Here is a 22655-nt window from a genome sequence, read left to right as displayed (position 1 = left end):
TATACCGCCACATTGACATTCATTGTTTGATCTTTACGAAACCGTAATAGAAAGTTATCAGTAGAAATCACCCCCAAAATGCTAGGCCTACTAATAATGACTCGGTTACATCAGTTGCAATTAGTTCTTTCGTTTTTGCTGTAGTGGTTGCCATGGTTTCAGGGGTTTCATGGTCTCTGAAGGCAATTGATCGACCTTAAACCATAACAGTCATGTACAACTTTTATCGTATTTACTAGGTAAATCAGACACGCTGATTCCGATTTAGTACTCAAAATAAAGATTAGCCCACTAACTTTCAAAGTAATGAAGGCTTTTTTACAGCGTTTTAATGTTGGTTTCGAAAACAGCACGATCGGCACAATTCATGACGTAACCTAGCTTTTTAAGAACAGAAGTTACATGGGGATGTTTAGACCGATTTAGAATAATAGAGATGGTTGTTTTAAAATCCATTAATATCTAAATTCAGCCTTAAAAATAATCTTAACCTTTTCTGAAAAGTAGATAAGCTATTTAACATTGCATATTTAAAAAGAGTGCGATAACATCGCTAGTTTGTGATAAACCACGCTTTTTGAGCTCATTTTTCTCCGCATTCAGCCTATTTAAACATCATGTAACAAGCTACGAGCAATTTTAAATAGTTTATATACCTTTCGGCAAAGACTGAGATTATTTTACAGGCTGGATTTGGATAATAATGAGTTTTAAGACACTCCTCTCTATTATTCTAAATCGGACTAAACATTCTTCTGCTTCTGAAAAAGCTAGGTTTTGTCACATATTTATGGGCGGAGCTTGTAATGCCGATTGCGTTGTTTTCGAAACGGATTTTGAAATGCCTCAAAAAAAGCTTGAATGACATTGAAAGTTAGTGGACCAATCTTTATTTTGAGTACAAAATCGGAATCAGCGTGGCTGATTTACCTAGACACTACTATTAAAGTTGTACGTGACAGTTATGGTTTAAACCCTACTGACTTTGAATACGAGTGTAATTCTGATAATTTCGATGATCAATCTTCTTCCAACTAGAGTAAATCAAAACATGCAGGGAACCCTCAGTCATCATATTATATTGTATCAAATACATGTCTATTTAGACTTGATACAAGTGGCTGACTCAACAGCACCCAAAATAGTTATTAGTTTAACATAACCTTGATATCCAGTTTTCTTCAAAAATAATAACCCATTGGCTCTCCACCAATGTTTTGCTGAGCGTGTCTAGTCTGCAATGCCTGTTACCATATTGATTACACTGGGCAACCAAGTTTCAATGAATTTTCGCTCACCGAATTAAATTGGTTATTCTTTATCGGGTTTTTGTGCTAAATACAAATATTGTCATAAAAATCAAGAGGAGTTTGGTTAGCAAGCTAAAGGAGATTGTTCGATCCTTGACCCTCTGTTCGAAGATATTGCAACTCTAGACTTGCTGCATAAGAAATACCATTTCTCTTGACAAATGGAAAAACCTAGGGAAACAGAACTGCCCTGCTGGTATGATGGTAAACCCTTAGAAAGAACAAGCCAAATCAGTGCAATCTACACGTAGAAGATTGCCGACTTAATCATTTTTTGAGGATGATACTTGCCAGTGCATAATAATGCTGCTGCAATTTAAAATATTGTCGATATGGTGACTTATCACAAATGAGGCTCGCTGGTGCATTGCAAATTCTAGTACCGGTGTAGACGATTGCTAGCTAGGCAATGCTTGTAAAAAGATCCAGAGGATGTTGTAATTTGTTTTGTATTGTGCATAAAAATAAATATAATCATACATCCAAAAGCATTTATACCCCAGAGGGCAGGCCTTAGAAAGTTCACGAGGGTAAAGCAGATGGGTCAGCTATTATGATTCGCAGTTAGTAGCAAACAGGCCCCGCCCTCAACACTTGATTACATAAATTCTAATCCTATTATACACATCTGATGGCTACACATAAACACGAAAAAGATAAATAAGGATATACCTTGTATTGTTTATACCAGTTCACATCAAAAAGGCTGATTCGCTCTCAGTTTTGAGATATAGCAATTTTAAAAGTATGGGTTTTATTACAAACTACAGCAGTAAACCGGGCTTTAAACACAATATTTGACACGAGTAGGCAATCATTACTACATATCAGATGCACACTAGTACAAACACGCAATTTTTGTAATCCTGCTAATTCATCAATTATTTATTTTATATTATTGATAATGTTATTTCAATTAGAATTATTATCATTGATAATATTAATAAGAGGAGAAAACAATTACGCACAAAAAAATATGAGGTGGTTACATCAACGAAAGTATTCACCTTCTTGCTTAGGCTCCCTAACTCAAAAATGAATGAGTAAAGTAAAGCAACATACACTCATGTATCTAATGACCTGACCTTGCTATTGTCCTTCACTTTTACAGAGTTTAGTGAAAAGTAAAGTACATGAATGGCGTGTCGACTTTTCGTGGTGCGCATTACAGAAATTTGGTTTTGATTGCGATGAAAAGGCCTCAAATATATAGGCACAAAATGCGGGTGATTGGAGCATAAGGTACGGCACCAGTACGGGTGATGGGAGAACGGGATAGGGCTTGGGTGGGTGGCATAGGGTGTCATATCCTCTTTATATCTATTGCCTTGCTGTACCCACCCTTCCATTACCCCGTACTGCCGTCGTACCTACCGACCTGTACATTGTGCCCTTTATGGTAAACCATACAAACATCAGTTCCAATGTACAGCAGCAATCGAAGTTGCTCTTGACCAAACAGTTTAAAATAATTCAATTAGGACTAGCAACCGATGCATATTTTGTAACGTAGTAGGGTTGCCAACCATTATTGGTTGCCAACCAGTAATGTAATGCGCGTCATGGAAAGCCGACATTAAATTAAACTCATGTACTAAATTTAAATTTATTTAAATTTCTTTTTCGCTAAATTATGTTAAGTTGAAGGACAATAGCAAGGTCGGGTCATTAGATGCGCGAGTGTATGTCGCTTTAGTTTACTCATTCATTTATGAGTTAGGGAGCCTACACAAGGAGCTGAATACTCATGTTGATGTAACCACCTCATATTTTATTGTGCGTAATTGTTTTGTCCTCTTATTAATATTGTCAATGATAATAATTCTAATTGAAATAACATTATCAATAATATAAAATAAATAATTGATGAATTAGCAGGATTACAAAAATTGCGTGTTTGTACTAGAGTGCATCTGATATGTAGTAATGATTGCCTACTCGTGTCAAATATTGTGTTTAAAGCCCGGTTTACTGCTGTAGTTTGTAATAAAACCCACTTTTAAAATTGCTATATCTCAAAACTGAGAGCGAATCAGCCTTTTTGATGTGAACTGGTATAAACAATACAATGTATATCCTTATTTATATATTTCGTGTTTATGTGTAGCCATTAGATGCGTATAATAAAACTAGAATTTATGTAATCAAGTGTTGAGGGCGGGGCCTGTTTGCTACTAACTGCGAATCATAATAGTTGACACATCTGCTTTACCCTCCTGAACTTTCTAAGGCCTGCCCTCTGGGATATAAACGCTTTTTGATGTATGATTATATTTACTCTTATGCACAATAAAAAAACAAATTACAACATACTCTGCATTTTTTTACAAGCATTGCCTAGCTAGCTATCCGTCTACACCAGTACCAGAATTTATAATGCACCAGCGAGCCTCATCTTTGATAAGTCACCATATCGACAATGTTTTAAATTGCACCAGCATTACTGTGCACTGGCAAGTATGTCTAAAACGGTCGGTCTACCGTTTTATGGCTCTATCCTGGTACACAAGATCTGCTGGCAGTTTTGTGCACAAGTTAGGATAGGATAGTTAGATAGGCCTTATATTGCAGTATTTTTATAGGCATATCTTTTACAGGTTTTATACGTTATAATTATGTGTGCAGATGTATATTCAATCATATGTCCAACTGTCTAAGTCGTTTAACCGTCTACTAAGAGTTATCTTACCTCATGGGTACCTTTCAGTAATAACTTTGAAGCTAAAAAGATCATTGCGGTCATGTAATATTATCATACCGGACACCATCAGTTATGTGGAAGCAAATGTACATTGATCGATAAAGCAATTTTGGTGTATTCTATCTTAATTGACTTTTTGCGAACCATATACATTCTTAATTGCCAGATAGCTGGTGTGAACAAATACAAGCCTGTCCAATTACTTCTATAACCCAGCATTGTCTTGACTAAATATAACCACGACTGAATATCATCTGAAATAAGGAGAATATTGAAAAAGAGGATATAAACCCAAGCCCGTCTGATTACACAAAATACTTTAAATGCACTGTTAGCTCTCAGAATTTAAGTAATTTGCTGAAAGAAAGAAATGGTTTGTAATCATAGCCACAATGTAATCATTTTTGCAAGTGTTTCAAGAATGGGTATTTTAACTGATGTAATGAATATGGCCACAATTATGCTATTGTATAGCATTGTAGCCGCTTGGCCTAGTAGTTTCAAATCCAGTGCAACATGAGTTTTTCATTTCAGAAACTATCGCTATAGCTGGACACACATATGACATACGCACAGAAACACTGACTTTTCCATATACAGATAGCTGACTATATTATTTTGTTGTTGTATTTTCTTATATGATGAGCTAACAAGGAAGAGATCAAATCATAATTACGCCAACTGTTTTTGTGGCAAATTGTGCTTCACAATTTATTCAAAAATCTATTCTGAAATAGTGAGGTCGAATCTTGGATACACCTGTCGGGTGTGGTCATCATATCATAAGTATTTAATAGACATGCTAGAAACTATTCAGAGGGGTGCCATAAGATGGATTTTTAGACTAGGTCAATTAGAAAGTGTTACTAGCTGTACGCGAGAGCATGCTATAGATTTACTCATGGCTCGTTGTCGGATAAAACTATTATTTATTCTGTTGAATGTGGTCAATATGACCCAGGGGTAAATGGTTGCATCTCTTTTAATAAATCGTATTCTACCCAAAAAGGTACTGTCGCTACTCATTATCGCCTGGACTAGTTCCAGTTCTCATTCTATAATAGAACTAGCATCTCTACCCGGTGTTGCCCGGGTAATAAAAAAGCCATTTGACAGAAAATTGACTTTTATTTAACATATAACATCATGTGCCATTCTAACTTTCAAACTACATATCATGAGAAAGGTGTTTTGTGTAGTTGAAAGAATTTAATAGAAAATAAAAACAACTGTAGTAAAGGTCTTCAAACTTTGTCAAACTGTAGCTTTCAAACTTTATATCATAAGGAAAAGGTTTGGACAGGTCAAACATTTTCCAAAAAAGAAAAAAGTCTATAAAAGGGGTTTACATATAAATGAGAAATAATTAACAAGTAATAGCTAAATTAAGTCGGTTTTACTACGAATACAATAAAGGATGATTTGGTAATGATACAATTATTATGAACTGGACAAAAATAAATAAAGAATCCTGAATATGTTGAATTAATAATAACGATTATTGTACAACATCCATGTAAAAATTTAGCTATCGGCCTACAGCCAGCCATTTTACTGAAAGATGCCGATACTATATTGCTTCATGATACAGCATGTAAACATTATTTTTTCAATTTTAAACTCTATATAAAACAGTTTTGTTATATACATTATTTCTCAAATATGTTAAAAAACACTGTCATGCAATAAATTTAATGTATCTATACTTTGTGTATTGATAAAGCGACGTGAAGCCACAATTGCTATGAAGCTAAAATGATCCTCTTACTCCTACTAGCTCCTTACCCTTACAAAACTAGAATGTAACTACTGTAATATTTTCACCACCATCCGAGTGAGTGCTGCTATTTCAATCATTTGTGTAATCACGAAAATCTGAATCGGCTATAATGCCATCAACCTAAGTAATTATCTGTTTTCTAACTTGGGAGGTGCTTACATAAAACTTGCACAAAAAAATGTTAGTTTTTTGTAATTGAAATTCTTGCATAGAAGTGTGTGTATTTGAAAAAAGGTTACTGTTCTACCAGAAGATATCCATCACAACTTTGAATACGGCGATACTATTGTCTATTGATACTGGTACAAATGTAAAAATGAGATATCGTTCTTTGTCTGACTGAAAGGTGAGAGAATGTTAAGGCTCTTCTCACGAATATAGTATATGTGTCATCTACAAAAATATAGTAATTGAACCTTACGAAAAAATTTTCTTAACAGGGGCATCATGACTCGTGGCCACATCTGTAAAATAACCAGTGTACGCTGAAGCTATATCTATAGCCGGAATGCATACAGACATATATACGACAACAGAAGACAGACGACACACTTTGAGAAATAGTTTGAGTTTTATTAGATGTGCCAATATAGTAAATTGCAAATAACTCTTTAGTGCATTTTAGTGAGAAAGTAATAGGCCGAAAAGAAAAACTTAATTTAAAATTTTTTTATTTAATTCAATGATTTCAGCTAATTAAATATCTATGTAATACCTGTGGCATTTTTTGGTACTTATATCAATACAAAAATGTTGTCGGTTTCTTATTAGACACACTTTAAAACTGAGAGGGTAACCTTAGAGCTTTAAATGTTTGTTTTTGTAATAGAAAATTGAAGTCTATTTCATAAATCGATAGGTTCAAAGTTGGTGTCAGCCTGACAGTTTTGATATTGATATGTTAGGACTTAACTGAAAATGACTCCCATCTTTAATCATTATTGTTGCTCTGGTGCATCACTGTTGTATCATTGAGTACTTATATTGTTGTCATATAGTCGATTAGGTAGCTCTTTAGTAGAGAGCAAGTTCCAACTTCCTAATATAGTCTAAGAATAATATTAAATACCTTGTGAAAAACACCCGCAATTCATATATTGAGAGTATTTCGCAATGTCAATCTCAAAATTCAATTCTGTTATTGGAGCTTGAAGAAAACAGCAGAGAATTGCTTGAAATACAATAAAATTTGTGTAAATATAAAGTAGGGAATCAATGGACGAGCATTTAGTTAGTTTTATCAAAGAAAAGATAACTCCCACACTGGGTGTAACTTGTACATGGCTAAGAGTATGACTTGAAACAGTATAATTACTTCCTTTGTCGCTAGCTGGTGGAGATGAAGAGGTAGCCAGCATTGTCGGCTGCTGTTTGGCATCAGCCACAATTAGGCGACGGCTTTCTTCAAGAGACAAGAGTTTTTTCAGGTCGTACCTAAAAGCCTGAAGTAATACCAACAGCTGAACACAAAGTATTTGAGCAAGTAAACTCTGTACTCTGGTTTAGTACCTGAATTGTCACACGGGCGCATAATAGTTCTGTTCCATTCGACTCTATAATGTTTCTCATAGAAATGGCGCACTGTCACAACCGTAGCAGGAACAGTGTACAATACAGAAAAAATATCGATTCTTATTACAAGCTTTTCTAACTTTTTGTCCTAGGATGACCTTTCTGCTGGATCGCATCTCTTATTCGAAAAAGGTTGACAAAGCCAGCAACTAAAAAAAGAAGTACCAAGCAGAAGATACAATATAAGATGCCTTAAAACAAATCCTCGTAGATTAGGCATGTTTTGGTTTCCAGCGTACAATATTCCTGTGACATGGTCCCCATCGATGTTGTTAGCAGCTATGATCGCAATGGCCTTAATAGATGGCACTAGTCAGGCGATGAGATGGAAATACCGTAAATAGCTAGAAATAGCTTCTTGAGCCCTTTTGAGGCCTGCTGCAAGAAGCCAGACGAAGGTCACAATCACCCACTATGTGGAAGAAGCCATTTCAAAAAATGGACTAAAAGGAAAACAGCCATGGAAAAAGCAGGGCCTGTTGTCTCATATCTAATAACTTTACTATTGCATGCTACAGCCTGAGGAGCACCAATCATACTACTCAGCTGATGAGTATGATTGGTCTTTCCGGATACTCAAACCTTTGCATGTCTATAAAGATGGTGATGACTGTGAGAGGAGTTGATATACAGTGGAGGATCCTCCAAAACTGACCCCGAATACTACAAACTTACTTGCTCCTGTAAAATAAGCTCCATGGCAGCACATGGAGCAGTCGGATACCCCGTCTATGCTGACTTTGTTGTAGTAATGTGACTCTACATATAATGGCACCCACTTACATGCACCTACATACAGTCAAACATGGATAACTCGGCCACGGATAGCTCGAAAACATGGTTAATTCGAACAGTTTCTTTGGTCCGTTCCCACGTAATGATAAATTGCTATAGATAACTCGAATTCAACACTGTTGATTCGAACTGTTTTTTTGCCCAACGGCTACCGAAACGGTTGTTATCGCTTTAGAAAATCACTTTATTCAAAGCCATAGAGGTAAACCTCATCTTTTCGTAATTCATAAGCGTTGTTATTACCATCATCGGCAAAATAATTTTGTCAACGACTTTTCTAAAGGTTTGGTCAAATTTTATTTATACTGCTATACGATTAATAGCACGGGCTTGCCGGGTCACGCGCGCAAGGATTTTCGCCACGCACATACAAAACAAAAACAGCATGTTGTTTTGTATGTGCGTGGCGAAAATCCTTGAGTGCGTGACCCGGCTAGCCCGTGACGAATAGTTTTCCGACGTTGATTCCGTGTTAAATCAACGTCGGAATGTTGAATGTTTAAAACGTCTTAAAAAATGTTTTTATTAAACGTATACGTTGTCTTAGCTAAAAAAAACTATTCATCGTTTGACCTAAACACAGAATACGTGTGTACATTCAATAAGTATCCATTCAAAAAGCGTGAGTGCTATACAATGTACCGTTAAACCTCGTAAAACTTTTAATTGAACTGCCTCGGAGTGTTGCTCTTAACGAATCCCAGGTAAAGTAAGGGATTTTTCTTTGGTAACTTTTTCTTGAAGTTGCATAAACTTCAAGAAAAATTGGCAAAATTGATCGTGGGTAAAACGCTCAAAAGAAAAAGATGTCTTTTCTTTTGAGCATTTCAACAACGATCAAGTTTTTCCAATGTCAATCTAAAAAAACGTCCTGGCAATAACATCACCTCAAACAACAAACCAATCTCGAGTGATAGAAAAATCTCTATACTTTTTCATGAAAACGTTTTAAACTTTACATTAAAAGCATTTAATTTGAAACAAGCCAGTTGTGCTTTTGATTTATATTATAGTTTGTATATGTACATGTATCTACTAATAAATAAGTAAATATATGGACTTGTGACAGTGCTCTGATAACTTGAACGCTCTGATAATTCGAACACTTTTGCTCGGTCCCTTGAAGTTCGAGTTATCCATGTTTGACTGTACTTACAAAGTGCAATTATGAGGTTTCAAGTTGCAAAGCGACTCACATAATAGAAACGTGAAGCCTAGAAACTTAGCAATGATCACTACTAGTGATACCTTTCTTCTTGTGGTTGTGTCTGGTAAAAAGTTTTGCCAATTTTAATCTGGAAACATGCTGACAGTCAGACTATCTCAAACATCAAAAATCTATTCAAATGATAACAAAACTGTGTTTTTAACAGAATCACCATTGCTGGTTTTTGCTTCTCATAACAATTTTTTTGAATCTATCAACTCTTTGATCATCTTCATTTTATTAATGTAAATAAGAGTGTACTATCAAAACTGTCAGCACTTTTATTGTTACATTTTAGTCAAACTGCTACAATATACTTAGGTGAGCAGCACATAGCCACACTGCTGATTTGTAAAAAAGCAATTATGTTACGCTTTAGATAAATGTAGCTAAAATAGGTGGCTTTTGTCGCGTGAGGAAAATAATAAATAAATATATAATATGTAATAAATAAAAGAATATAATAAATTTAAATAATATAATGTATTTTAAATTATATAAATATACTTTTGTTGTTGATATGATGTATTTCCAAACTACTCGTAGTGTTGTGCAAAGCTATAGCTTTGTCAGTGGAGAAAATTTAATAATATTTTATAAATACAAATGTATGTATATAATTATTTAAACTAAATGAAAGTTTTAATAAAATGTTAATAAAATGATTTAATAAAATGTAACTTTTAAATGCAATCGTGTTTTTGTGTGGTTCTATACCTATAATGTTGTGTAAGGTAGCACTCCTGACTGATTTTCTCACGTAACAAATAAATTTTTCGAACTGGCAAGGTGGCTCTTCCTGCCAGGCAAAGAAATGTTCTCTATATCAATCAACTGTCAAATCAATCCTGCCAATTTGTGTATGATCTGTTTCCGTATTTGCAATTCTGACACAAGTTTTCTTCTCCTGAATATTTTATACTTATCTGCCAGCTCAGTAGTTGTCTTGCCTCGCTTGGGCACCAATGTATGTTCCTCTGTAGAATGAGTGTTAGCCACTGTTGTTTTAGCAGTATATAGCCTCTTTCGGGCGTCAATTTCAAATGCTGGTTGCAAACTCAAATATTGTTGTCGTATCAGTAATAGATTGGCCTATCTCAGGCTTTGATATAAAGTATATTTATCAATAACAAGCCTCACTTGGGCATAAAACAAATAAAAAAAATCGTTCAAATAATTCATAGTATAATAAGTGTATATCTCGTCAAAATGAGTGGTAAAAAAATGTGTCCTCAGAAACGTACAAGTATTATCGTAGTATTCAGCCAAATGGCTTTATCTCCTCGAGGTAAAAAAGTAGTAAAAGGGGTATACAATTTTACCAACGTGGCCTCCCTGGCCCCCTCTCTCTGGCCTCTCTCTGGCCTCTCCTCTCTCTGTCTTAATCACTCTCAGAGGCTCCTTATGTACAAGCCGTCTGAGAATAACAACTTTTAATTGGCTTCAAGTCAGCATTTTGCAAACTTTGTGCAATTGCTGACTAAGCATATCGCAACGGATTAGCTGTGGTGGAGCGTCTGAGCTCATCCTTTTTTGAAGCTCATGATGTTTGCAAAACTTAGCCAATTTTTGGAGTGTAAAATTTATAAAAGTGTATGTATCTCTTTTGTTTTTAGCTTTAAAAATCTAGAAAAATTCTGGAGTATGTATTTTGCTCCTTTCTTTTATTATTTGAGGCTCTGCTTGCTGCTAGAAGCCAGCTCCTTGGGAAATTCCATGATTAAATGGAATCTCATGGAGACATAGTTGAAAGGACTGGTTTTCATGAGTTCGATGGTTTCTTAAGACTGCTTTGGCATTACCAATGTATAATAGAACAAAAATAGCATAAAACAGAAAATTTAGAACTAATATAAAGTAAAAGCATAAAATACAAAGATTAAAGTGTAAGCTCAAGCCATGCAGTTATTATTTATGTGACATACTCTTTTTATTGTAGCTCGTGGATGGAGGCTCTCTTCTACTCGGTACAGGTTCTATATAGGATTGGATGGCTGCTCAGCTATCACGCCTCTCTTTCCAATGTTTATGCAATATTTTGATGTGTTATGTTGAATCTGAATAAGTATATAAATAAATATATATATATATATATATTACGGTGAGATACAGTGATTTGTGGTTTTCCTGTCTAGTTAGCATCTGACATCCTTTAAGGTGGTCTGTCTGTTGTGTTAAGATGAATAGGTCATTAAATTTCATTTCTGTGTGTATTGTTGTCATCACAGGTCATAGTAGTTTTTGGTTTCCTTGGCAAAATAGGTTCGCCTGGTTTCTTCCAGAACTGATATCTGACACTTTGAAAGAATCTTTTGTACTTGTTTTTTTATATTATCGTATTAGTATTTTTGCTATATTTTTGCTATTTAACCCTTTGACGAGTTCTCTTTTATAACATTTTTGTTTTGCAAATAACATAACATAGCAAGCATGTACTAATATCCAACATGTGGCACATGTTTTAGTTGTACTGAAAACTTACTACTACTTACAGTTTTAACGATTTAATTCCAAGTCGTGTTCTCTCTAATTGACGACTATAATTATTACACTTCTATTTTACATAGCCTTAGATTTGAACTATTGCACTTTTAGCTATAAAATCAGGGTGGTTTAAAGGATAAACTATGAAGAACCTGAACTAATTTTAATAATATTTTCAAATCAGTGCTTGTGCTTGTTACTCGATTTTCGGTAGTCACTTTATTTTTTGTATTTTAGATAGCTAAAATAGGGTGCTTTAAATTAGTCTTTTTGATTTGTTTTTTCCTATCATAGTATTAGTATGTTTGCTATATTTTTGCTAATTACACTTTTACGTGTTTTCTTTTATAAAGTTTCCGTTTTGCAAATAATATAACACCATAACATAGCAAGTGAGTACGGTGTACTAATATCTTACATGCTATAGTTTTACTGAAAACTCACTGTTTTGGTTTTGATTAATTACAGGATCAGATGTCAGGTATAAACAAGTATTTATTAGGATTTATTTATGTAAGTTATAACACAAGCAGCATCGAGGTTGTCTCACGGTCTACCGGAAGTCACAATATAACCTCTAAACTAATAACTAAACTAAAACTATAACATCTCCCTTCACTACCAAAATGTTTAAACCATAAACCATTTCCAGAGATAAAAGGTAGAGCCCAAACTTGTAAATGTGATTGTCAAACAATATAATATCAAACAAGTAAACTACAACTACTAACTACCCAGAAAAACTATAATCTCTAAGTAAAACACGGGATCCCACCCAAGCACCCGGAACCCCACCCAAGAGCATGAGGTATCAGCCGGCCACGGCTCAGGACCCACTTATGAACACTCATACTGATCTAAATACGCAGGTCTTTTTAGTTCTCTGCCAAATCTAGACCGCGTTACCACCGGACTCGATGCTGGGACAATTTGTGGTGCGCTCGCGATGCTAGTCGACAGTTCATCAGAACCCCCTGGTTCGCTTGTGCGGACTCTGTTTGGATCCCCAGCACTTGCATTTTTTATAATTTCTGAATCATTGTTGGGCATAGGAAACTCTTTAGGAGGCCCTGAGCTGTTGACTTGGCTACTTCGTATATCTATACTATTACGTCTGAATACCATGTTGTTGGCTGTCTTCACTAAATATGATCTATCACTATGTGTATCCACAATCTCACCTTGTATCCATGTATCCTTTGCAGTTCTGAAATATACTTGTTGCTTTGATCTAAACATTTCTTTTTGAGGCCCAGCTTTTCTATCATGGTAATACTTATCCTTTGCTTTGCGTTCGCCTAGTGCTAATCTGATATCACCTAACTCGTATGTCTGAACTTGATACCTACTTTCTGGGAGGGGCAGACCATCCCGCAGAGAGCGCCCCTGCAGCAGCTGGGCAGGGGTAGGCAAGCCCTCTGCAACCGGCGTGTTGCGGAGAGTGGTCAACCCTTCCCACCAGTCAACACATCGACCCATCATCGACTTTACCGTTTTAATAGTTCGCTCAACTTGGCCGTTCCCTGAGGGATGAAGCGGCGAACTGGTGACATGCTTAATTTCTTTTGAATTACAGTATTCTCTAAAATATGAAGACGAGAACTGAGGACCGTTATCTGATACCAGTACTTGCGGAGTCCCAAAATCTGAAAACACTTGTGATAGTGCTTGTGCCACAGTTTTAGCGGTTGTGGTCGCTAATTCTTTTATCGCCGGCCATTTGGAAAGATAGTCTACTACCATAAGGTACTCCTTACCTTTGAAACTAAACAAATCGACACCAACTTTCTGAAATGGGAAATCTGGTATTGGTACCGGAATCAGTGGTTCTTTCTTACCTTTTCTTTCCACTGTACGACAAGGCTCACAAGCCATGCATTTGTCTTCTATCCGCCGTCTTAAGCCAGGCCAAAAGACAGCTGTCTGAGCGCGTTGTAATGTTTTAGTTATACCCTGATGAGCAGAATGTAATGTATCTAAAACCTCATTTCTCAATGTTACCGGAATTACTAGTCTGCTGCCGTAAAATACAATACCCCCTACCTCAACTAGGTTATTTCTCAGACTCCAGTAGGGTAAAGCCCGACTTGGGCACGCTCGTCTGGCAGTTGGCCACCCTTCCCTGATGAACTGCAGCACTACAGCCAGTTCTTCATCATTCCTCGTAGCCAGGGCATACTTACACATAGTCTCTTCAGATCTAATTACCACATTGCAAACCTGCATAAGCGGATCCGGTCCCAGATCTTCTACCAGCCCTGTACCTGCAGGGCACGTTCTGGAGAGAGTATCAGCTATCACCATGTCCTTACCCGGAACATAAGTCAGCGTGAATGAGTAACTTAGCAGCTCCAGTCGCATGGCGGCCAGCCTAGGGGAAAGCGTGGCGATCTCTTTTTCCATGATACCCAACAGCGGTTTGTGGTCTGTGGCAATGGTGACATGTCTGCCCAAACAGTAATATCGGAATCGTTTGCATGCAAAAACAGTAGCCAACAGCTCCTTCTCGATTTGCGAGTACCTTTGTTGGGTTTCCGTTAGAGACTTAGCCACAAACTCAATGGGCCTACCATCCTGTAGGAGTACGGCTCCCAAAGAATGAGAGCTAGCATCAGCTGAGAGGGTGACTGGAGAGTTTGGATCAAAGTAAGAAAGAGTGGGAGCATCGAGGATACTCTTTTTCAATGCCTCAAAAGCCTGGGCTTGCTTAATCTCCCAGATAAATTCCTTCGACTTTTTGCACACATCTCTCAAAGGGTAGGTCAATTCAGACAGCCCTGGAATGAATTTGGACAAGTAGTTTATAAATCCGAGTACCCTCTCAACTGCTTTGCTATCAGTGGGTATGACCATATTCTTCACAGCACTTACCTTGTCGGCCCCAGGTCGGACGCCGTGTTCGGATAACTCATGACCTAGAAAAGTCACCACTTGCTGTCCAAAAACACTTTTCTCTTTGTTTAGGGTTAGGCCAGCGCTTTTACATCTCTCTAAAACTTGGCATAGCCTATCATTATGCTGCTCTAACGTTTTAGCATGGATCAAAATATCATCGATATATACCTCTACTCCCTCAATGCCTTGTAACATGTCAACCATTTTGGCATGAAATAGCTCAGGTGCGTTACATATACCCATAGGGCATCTGAGGTATCTAAACTTACCGTATGGTGTGACGAAGCAGGTGAGCCTCGAAGACTCATAAGTCAACGGCAACTGGTGGAAGCCTTGCTTCCCATCTAAACAGCTGAAATACTTAGCCCCATGTAGACGAGCAAATATCTCTGTGCTGGTACTAATGAGACACTGTGTTCTGATCAATTGAGTATTTAAGTACTGTGGATCCAAGCATATTCTGATCTTATCATTTGGTTTTCTAACAGTTACTGTTGGACTTAGCCACTCGGAGGGCTCGTCATCCCTACATATGATACCATCATTTTCCAGTTTGTTCAATTCATCTTTGAACTTTTGTCTAATACCCTGTGGTATTGTTCTAGGTGCTACTGCTTTAGGCACAGCTGAGGGCTTTAACTGAAACTTGATTTCGTTTTGAAGCTTACCCAAACCCTGGAAAACACTCTCATAACTTTTCACAATGTCTTCACATTTTTTAGAAACGGCATTGCTGATTGACAGCTCGTTTACTACATTTACACCCGGTATGAGCCCCAAATCCTTGATGGCAGGTAATCCCAACAGAGTCCCCTGATGCGCTGAACTATCGACTACATAAAACATCGTTTCGCATGCCCTTTTATTGATTGTCACCCGCAATGAGACTTTACCGAGTGGCCGAATTTGTTGGCCCCCAAAACCCAGTAGTGAAATCCTAGTGCTCTTGATGCGACTAACCCCCAAACTCTTCAAAGTAGACATGTCCATAATGCTTACCTGGGCCCCCGTGTCAACTTGACACTTTACAATTTTGTTCACAATAGAAATATCTAAGAACCAACCCCCATTACCCCCGTTAACACTAAAAACTGAAAATTCAATGTCACTCTCTTCTTCAGAGTCTGGGTTTCCTAGAGACACCGCCAGTGCCTGATGCTTTCCATACGCATTACCCGCCCATTGAGAATCTACTTCTACAGATAGAGTTTTTAGAGAATTGTCACTTCTCTGTCCTCGGCCTTGTTTGCACGCTCGGGCAAAATGATTGAATAGATTGCATGTGTTACACCGCTTTCCATATGCGGGACACCGGCCTTGTGCATGGCTACCCCCACAATATTTACAGTCAGAAACCAGTTTTTTGTCAGAATGAGGTGTCGTTTGACCTTTCCACTTTCGGTTTATTGCATTCACTGGTGCCACTCCTCCTTCAGCACCTAGGCCTACTGAATTTACTACTGAGCTGCCTAGCCCATCTACTTCCTCTCTCTGATGCTTGAGAATTATTTCTTTGGCCCTCATTTTTGATTTAATTGCATCTAAAGTCACACGGTCATCTAATTGCAACTCCCTGGATAACTCTTTATCTTTCATACCAGCCAAGATTCTTGTTCTCAACATAGACACTTGTTGTTCATCTCCCCAATTACATTTGGTGACTAACTCATATAGCGCCCTAATGTATTCCTCATTAGATTCATGATTACCCTGAACACGGTTAGAAAACAGTATACTGTAGTGTAGTGAGCAGTCTCTGGGTTGGAAATATGCATCAAACGCAGCTAATGTTCTGGCATACAATGTATTCGCAGGTGTACCACTAGTATCAGGTGCTACTGTTAGCAAAGGGAATATTTTTTCAGCTTCTTCCCCCATTACAAAAATGAGTATGTCCACTTGTTTCTGGGCTGTTTTGGCATCAATGTCAGCTGCACTCCTATATCTGGCAAAACGCTTTTTCCACTCAGGCCACATTTCACTGGCATTAGTGAAATCCAGTTCACTGGGAGGTTTTACTGCTGGCATAATTTCTGTAGATTGAAGAATACTATATGGTTACTATACTGCACTTATCTGAGAGGTTTAAAGTCAGATCAATATTCCATTGATAGACTGATTTGCCTGTGGCACGCTTTGTTGAGACAATGTCTCACTCCTGACAGTTCACATCAATCATAGGGTGCTTGCTGACCATACTCGCAGCGCCATGTTTTGGTTTTGATTAATTACAGGATCAGATGTCAGGTATAAACAAGTATTTATTAGGATTTATTTATGTAAGTTATAACACAAGCAGCATCGAGGTTGTCTCACGGTCTACCGGAAGTCACAATATAACCTCTAAACTAATAACTAAACTAAAACTATAACACTCACTACGACTTGAAGTTTCAATGATTTAATTAGAAGTTGTCTTCTCTTTATTTAACGACTATAATAATTACTTTTCTAATTTTGTATAGCCTTAGATTGAAACTGATGCACTTTAAGCTATGAAAACAGGGTTGTTTAAAAGGTGAATTATGAAGAACCTGAGCTAATATTGTGGTATTTTCAAACAGTTTGCATGCTTGTTATGCGATTTTCGGTAGTCATCTTATTTTTTGTTGAGTCAACTATTAAAGGTTTGTGTCTAACCCTTTGTATTTTTCTTTTCATTGTGTTTTTAAATATCTTTACTTGTTTTCAAAGCATTATCATCACCTTGAATAATACTTTAGGAATAATACCTTGACTTGACGTTTCCCAAGCGATCGATCGTAGGCTACACTACCGTAGTGAATTTTCGTGACACTTCTGACGCAAGTTTTAGTCGGTTGAGCTATAGGTATATATGTCTATAATTATTCATACCTTCTGTGGAGATAGCAGATTTTGCTTTGGTAATTATTTATGTTCAGCAAGTGGACAACGTTCAACATTCTAGACTGGACTGAATCTCATTTGCAATGTATAAATGCACTCATCCGTGCATATGATACCCATACCTGCCAACTCTCACGCATTGGGCGTGAGACTCACGCAATTACCCCAAAGAAAAAATGAAAATGCGTGAGAAATGCGTGAGATTTTTGCCCCAATTGCCACAATTTTAGATACACCATCATTGATACATCAATTGCCCCAAAACCAAATCTCACGCATTGCCCCACTCTTGGGTTGGCAGCATACCTGCCAACTCTCACGCATTGGGCGTGAGACTCACGCAATCATCCAAAGAAAAAATGAAAATGCGTGAGAAATGCGTGAGATTTTTGCCCCAATTTCCATAATTTTATATATACTATCATTGATACATCAATTGCCCCAAAACCAAATCTCACGCATTGCCCCACTCTTGGGTTGGCAGGTCTGGTTGGCAGGTCTGATGATACCCGTATGTATATCTTACCTGCGTTATTTTAATTTTCACTGTTTTAAATTAAGCACTCTTTTTATAGCTATTATATGTTTGTTCTTACTACATTGTTTTGTACTAACATAACATACTGACCTGCTTTATTGTCTCGCGGGCGCCGCTGCGCATGTTTTTGTACATGTACACCGAGGGTACGTTTTTGGTAGTATTTTTTTTATTGAAAGTCTCTGCACTTTCTTACTTTGGTTTTAAAATAAGTATTTTAATTTTACTGTGACTAGTTTACAGAGTAAGTAAAACATTTTTTCATTTTATTTTTGTATTTGACGTCACTGCTTTATTAATTTCCAGCTTTTCTCTTTGAGTTGCTCAGAGGTATCCGACAACTTAGTTATTTTGTGGCAGAATGGCAAGAGCAATGATGGTAGCTCATAAAGCTAGATAAAAAATTATTGAAGTGGTTGAATCTGATCAATATGACATTGATTATGATTGAATGATTATATATCTTTTAATAGTTCATATTCATTTTGAAAAGGTAGTGTCGCTTCTCATTCTCGCTTGGACCATGTCAAGTTCTCATTTTATAATGGAATTAGAATTTATTAGATGGACTGGTGCAAGCATAATCATAGTAAATTGCGAATAATTTCTTGTTTTATTCTAGTGAGAGAAAAAAGTAGGCCATAAACGGAAAAGAAAAGCAGATTTAAAATAACCTTTTTTTTGGATTCATTCATTTTGATTTTAGTCAATATCCATGTAATGCCCACGGGCATAATGGATCATCATGCCTTTATATAAAGTTTTTAACCTTTTTATAGTATAGCTTTATCACTAAGAATTCTACAGTAACAGACATTAAGAAGCACTATTGCTTGACTGTACACATTAATACCTGTTGCCAAAAGGCAACTTTACTTACCCGTTATGAGCAACGATTCATTGTAAACCAAGTTCATATTACCGTAATCAAGCTATAATACAAATCTGCAAATTTATAAGTTCTATATTCATCTGGCCATATTCAATACCTTCCACAGTGTCTTCTGACCGCAATTCTTTTCTTGCACAGCTGAACCAGTCGATGTAATTGTGCAAACAATGTTGTGTGTACTGTGTTTATTTTGAATTTTTATTATGTTTAGAAGCACTGTGTAGACAAATTAGATTTTAGTCTCAAAATACATAACATAAACAAAATTTACGTACCTTTTAAATGAAGGTATTTTGTTTATTTCTGTGTACTTCATACTGTTCTGTCAGTAGTGTCTGCTGCAGTTCTCTACTGATTACAATAGTCTTGTTGGTCATATGAGTTTGAACATTTTTTATGCATTAGCTCCCATTTTTCTTCTGGCATGGGTTCATGCTTAATGTTAACTTAGTGTGACATGCTTCTTATACCCGCCAATCATTCATGGTTTCATGCCTAATGCTAGCTAAGCATGAAGCCATGATTGTTTGGCAGGTGTAATTAGTATGGCCCCTCTTGTTACTAAGTATATCTACTATGATAGTGTGGCGTAGTGGTTAGCTGCTCTTCAGGAACTACTTTGGAACCTTTAGGCTTGTCTACAGTTTGACTTCGGTCGTGTCTTTGAGTTCAAACCCAGTGCAATTCCAATTATTCATTCCTACAGTTTTATCGCTAAAGCTGAATAAACAACCAACCGCTGACAAACAGACACTGAGGTTTATATATATATACTGGCTGTGCTACCCGGCATTGCCTGGGTGTTAAAAATCAGCTTATAAACAATGAGGGGTAATGAGAGTTGCCTGCCACTTGTTATTAGCCTGGTACATTGCCAATTAATAGTTTAAGTAAGCTTACTAATAAGAGCTACCACTTCTCATGACATTACACCATTACATTACGTCAAGGCGGAGATCGGTAGTGCATTTGCCTAATGAATACATCCAAGCTCGTATGGCTGAATTGGTAAGGCGTCACACTGGCAAATCGGAGGGTCAGAGAACAAATCTTCTATGATACAGATTGTTTGCTCCAAGATTTTAATAGCTATAGCTGGAACTACACACATACAGACAACTTTGAGAAGTATATATATATAGATTGATTAAATCATTCTTTAAGTGTGTAGTAAGCTCAACTCGATGTTTAAAATCGAGTTGAAATTGACGTATTCAATTTGAAATTTGTTTTGTGATGAAGCTTCAAAAATTTCAGCTACCATTTGTGATGCCGTCAATTCATTTTTACATTGCCGTTGGCCAGTGCGTCTGTCTCAAGGGTAAAAGCGTTGTTTGGTACTCAACATAGTAATGTTGGACTTTTCTGCAAATCATAACCCCTAAATAGGTCTTCGTTAGCTTGTGAGTGTAGGCAGTGAATAACAACAGTTTAAAGCATGATTTTCATCTTGTTGTCCAGTTTTTGGGTGCTAGAAGTTATACTGATTCATAGTGATTATTTATTGTTTTGATTGTTTATTATGATATTTATACAATTATAGTAATTTTATAAAGGAGATAAATAGTGACTTGAGGCACAGGAAAACTGCCATGCAAGTTCAGTACCGAAGTGCACTAAGCTCGTATATCGAGGTTAATTAGCTGCTGCAGTAGCATTAAAAGACATTCTAGAGTTATTACTTTGATAAATATTTATAGAGCTATAACAATAGACTACACAGTTAAAATGCAATATAAGTTTAAAGTAATCTAATATTAGTTACCTGTAATTTGCAGAAATACAAATATATATACAGTCAAACATGGATAACTCGAACTTCAAGGGACCGAGCAAAAGTGTTCGAATTATCAGAGCGTTCAAGTTATCAGAGCACTGTCACAAGTCCATATATTTACTTATTTATTAGTAGATACATGTACATATACAAACTATAATATAAATCAAAAGCACAAATGGCTTGTTTCAAATTAAATGCTTCTAATGTAAAGTTTAAAACGTTTTCATGAAAAAGTATAGAGATTTTTCTATCACTTGAGATTGGTTTGTTGTTTGAGGTGATGTTATTGCCAGGACGTTTTTTTAGGTTGACATTCAAAAGAAAGAAAAGAAAAGACATCTTTTTCTTTTGAGCGTTTTACCCACGATCAATTTTGCCAATTTTTCTTGAAGTTTATGCAACTTCAAGAAAAAGTTACCAAAGAAAAATCCCTTACTTTACCTGAGATTCGTTAAGAGCAACACTCCGAGGCAGTTCAATTAAAAGTTTTACGAGGTTTAACGGTACATTGTATATCACTCACGCTTTTTGAATGGATACTTATTGAATGTACATACGTATTCTGTGTTTAGGTCAAACGATGAATAGTTTTTTTAGCTAAGACAACGTATACGTGTAATAAAAATTTTTTTAAGACGTTTTAAACATTCAACATTCCGACGTTGATTCAACACGGAATCAACGTCGGAAAACTGTTCGTCACGGGCTAGCCGGGTCACGCACTCAAGGATTTTCGCCACGCACATACAAAACAACATGCTGTTTTTGTTTTGTATGTGCGTGGCGAAAATCCTTGCGCGCGTGACCCGGCTAGCCCGTGCTATTAATCGTATAGCAGTATAAATCAAATTTGACCAAACCTTTAGAAAAGTCGTTGACAAAATTATTTTGCCGATGATGGTAATAACAACGCTTATGAATTACGAAAAGATGAGGTTTACCTCTATGGCTTTGAATAAAGTGATTTTCTAAAGCGATAACAACCGTTTCGGTAGCCGTTGGGCAAAAAAAACAGTTCGAATTAACAGTGTTGAATTCGAGTTATCTATAGCAATTTATCATTACGTGGGAACGGACCAAAGAAACCGTTCGAATTAACCATGTTTTCGCGCTATCCGTGGCCGAGTTATCCATGTTTGACTGTACCTTGGAAACCCACGCATATCCCGAAAAAGGGTTCACATACAGCGAAACTCGGCTAACTCGACCTTCACGGGACCGAGAGGAAGTGTTTGAGTTATCAGAGTATTCAAGTTAGGAGAACACTGTCACAAGTGCATGTATTTATCAGTGCATATACAAGCTATTTATAAATCAAAAGCATTAATTTGCAAGTTAAGGGCCTCTCATGTAATCTTTTAACAATTTTTATCAGAAAGTATAAATATTTTCTTATTACTTGAGATTTGTTTGTTTGTTTGTTTTAGGTGATGTAATAGCTACGACGCTTTCGGATTAAATTAGGCAAAACATGATCGCAGTTGGAACCCTTAGAATAAAAGACATACTTTTTTTCTTTTGAACGTTTTAGCAAAAAACAATTTTGCAGATTTTTCTTTAAGTTTATCTGAAGGTTACCTTGCTTCTCCTTGCGTTCGAAGGGCTAACCCAAGCAGATGTTTGGTAAAATTTGATATTTTTAAACCTTTAGAAAAGTCGTTAGTGAAAATATTTTGTCAATAGTGGTAATAATGACGCCTAAGAACTACTAAAAGTTGATGTTTATCTCTTTGGCTTGGAATAAAGTGATATTCTAAAGCGATAATAATCGTCTCGGTAGCCGTTGGGCAAAAAACTAAAAAGCTGTTCGAGTTAACGAAGTTGGAGTCCAGC

The 22655-nt window shown here is 36.6% G+C and overlaps 1 pseudogene; it reads right to left on the bottom strand.

Annotated features, from left to right (window-relative positions):
- LOC137388268 (uncharacterized) overlaps positions 1-16772 on the bottom strand; it is an 89407-nt pseudogene extending 72635 nt beyond the window's left edge.
- Positions 16773-22655: the final 5883 nt, after the last annotated feature.

This window comes from Watersipora subatra, chromosome 2 (genome assembly GCF_963576615.1).
Source record: "Watersipora subatra chromosome 2, tzWatSuba1.1, whole genome shotgun sequence".
In the NCBI taxonomy this organism is placed as follows: Eukaryota; Metazoa; Bryozoa; class Gymnolaemata; order Cheilostomatida; family Watersiporidae; genus Watersipora; species Watersipora subatra.
Note: the sequence above shows the minus strand (reverse complement) of the source record. Positions and strands in the feature narration are given on the sequence as shown.